Source organism: Protobothrops mucrosquamatus, unplaced genomic scaffold (genome assembly GCF_001527695.2).
Source record: "Protobothrops mucrosquamatus isolate PMUCROS unplaced genomic scaffold, P.Mucros_1.0 scaffold19974, whole genome shotgun sequence".
In the NCBI taxonomy this organism is placed as follows: domain Eukaryota; kingdom Metazoa; phylum Chordata; class Lepidosauria; order Squamata; family Viperidae; genus Protobothrops; species Protobothrops mucrosquamatus.
The window spans coordinates 1-2,619 of record NW_015405733.1 but is presented as its reverse complement, the minus strand read 5'-3'; the positions used below and the strand labels follow the sequence as shown (position 1 = coordinate 2,619).

At 33.7% G+C, this 2,619-nt stretch overlaps 1 long non-coding RNA gene across 1 annotated transcript; it reads left to right on the top strand.

Annotated features, from left to right (window-relative positions):
• The first annotated feature begins 955 nt into the window (after positions 1-955).
• On the top strand, positions 956-2,619 carry LOC107301937. Its single transcript, XR_001549352.1, has 3 exons — positions 956-1,064; positions 1,846-1,891; positions 2,591-2,619. It is a non-coding gene; the product is annotated as an uncharacterized LOC107301937 (long non-coding RNA).

Sequence of the window (2,619 nt, the reverse complement as noted above, 5' to 3'; positions counted from 1 at the left end):
GAAGAACAAGTAAAAGTAACTATGTTAAAATGGAGTAAGGATTTTGGTTTAAACTTCGATCTGCACATCTGGCAAGAATTATGGGCAAGGAATAAGAAGCTTACTCTGGCCACCTCTTACAAAGAAAACCTCTATAAAATGTTTTATAGATGGCATCTCCCACCCATAAGATTAACTAAAATGGGTCCCAACATTTCTTTTAAATGTTGGAAATGTAATCTGGCAATTGGAACATACTATCATATGTGGTGGGAGTGCCCGCGAGCTTGTGATTTTTGGACTAAGGTTAAAGAATGGTTGGAAGAAATACTAGAGCGAGTGGTAGAGTTAAAACCAGAATTTTTCCTATTAGGTATAACAACGCAGAAATATGACAAAGGCATACTCTATTTGATGCTACACATTCTAACGGCTTCCAGATTGGTTTATGCTCAAAATTGGAGGAATACAATATTGATCTTAAATTTATGTCTGTCTTTTTTAGATCAGCAATATGTGGTTTACATAGAAAATATATGGGACATCTTTACCACCCAAAATCTCGAATCATTAGATAAGACTCATGCCATACTGTACAAACGATATTATTGTGATTTATAAGTTAGGGTATCATTTGACTCTAACCGTTCAATTTCAGCAATAAATTAAGTTTAATCAAAACATGGTTTAGCAGAGTGTATTAACCAAATTGCATAGTCAATACTTATTATCTATGAAAAATTGGTTTTATTTCCTTATGTCAGAAGTAAAGTAAATCTTGTTCATGGAGTTAAGGGGGAAAATATCTAGACCTATAGTATCTTTCTCTACATTATAATCCTGTACTAAGTAATTCTGCTTTGATGTAGTGTACTAGAAATGATCTTGATCTGCAGGTTTTGGGTTTTTTTTAAAAGTTCTCTAATTCTTCAGAAGGAGAAAGAGAGCATGTTTAATTAATATTTTCTCTTTTTTAAGATGTGGCAGGCTGGAAAGAGACAAGCCTCAAAAGCCTTCAACCTCTATGCTAATATTGATATCCTCCGGCCCTACTTTGACGTTGAGCCAAACCAAGTTCGGAACAGGTAAGCAAGCCTGTAAACCTATCAGCTGCCTTATCTATCAGTGCCATTCATAGAGGTGCTCCTTATTAACAGTTCAATTAATAGTTTAATTATGTTCATTACAGAGCTGTCATTGTGAATAAAAGCATTTATCCATCATTGATATTGTTTTGTGCTAATGAAAAAAAAAAGCTATTCAATTCCATAAATATTGTCCAGGCTTAGAAATGGTTTTGTTTTTGTTTTCTATTGCAAGTCTTTTTCAAGCCTTTACACAAGTGGGGGGGGGGGTATTCAAGGTATTCTTAGCTCTGTTTTCCTTCTTCAAAGAGTGTTTAAAAAACAGAAGATGAAAGAATGACCTGCAAAACTATAGGATATTAATTGTAACAGATGTATTTGACTTAGCAGTTTTATCCAGTAAATGTTGATTCAAAGTTCTATTAATCTGTCCCTACTTTACTAATAATTAAAATTAAGAAACTTCATTTCTGGGTCCCATCGCTTCTGTGACCATTGTCTTGATCACAGAAAAACAGCAAGAAATGCAACTTTATGAATTAGTCATACCTTTCTCTTCTTTTCCTTGCTTCACCTTAAGGCATAGGGTTGATATGAGCATCGCTGTGTAAAGATTATGTATGGAGAGATAATTCTGCTTCTATTATATCAATTCTTACATTTTTTTTCATAACCTACTTTATTTGCTAGGGAAACCAACAGATGTTTAAATGGGATGGCTGTCTAAGTAATCAGATGCTTTCTTTCTAGCTATTAATCTGTACAATCTGTTTTAATTCAGATTGCTGGAATCCATGATACCTGTCAAGATGATCAATTTCCCCCAGGTGAGCTTATTGTTAATGTTGTGAGCTGCCCAAAGTTACTTAGATGAGATGGGTGGCCATCAAAATCAAAATCATCATCATTCTACTTCATTTTTTTCTTCAGCTATAAAATTAGAGTGATAGAGTGGTATCTATCTTATGTTTCACCAGGGGTGACCCTCTTATTTTCTAGTTGACAAACTGTTCAAATAGAAGAGAGTAAACTATGAATCCTAAAGAGTGATGACCATATTCAAAATGTAGTGGAGCAGTGCTTACATTGCTTCCTTCGATACTATATTATCACATCTCTTAGTTTATATTTAGTAAATAGCCCTTCAGCACAGTGGGCAGCCATACTTGTCAGACCATTCAGACTTAATTGTCCTGACAGACAAATGCTTGGGGCATCACAATTGATCATAGAATTTGAATTTCAAGCTCAATAAACTCAAACTACGAAATTGATTTCATCTAGAACTATATACCATGGGTTTTCATATTACATCAAGTCATTTGAACACTATCAGGATCATTTCCAAAACAATGACATAGAATAACTTGCCGTTTATGAAAATAGTATAATAGTTCTCCCCTAATAGTTGTATTACTTTTGCAAATATTTAAGAAAATATGAATCATATTTTGAATATATATTTTAACCTGCTGACTTACGTTTCTTTGAACATTGATAAATGGCTACCATATATTATTTTCCAGAAGATAGCTGGTGAGCTTTATGGTCCTCT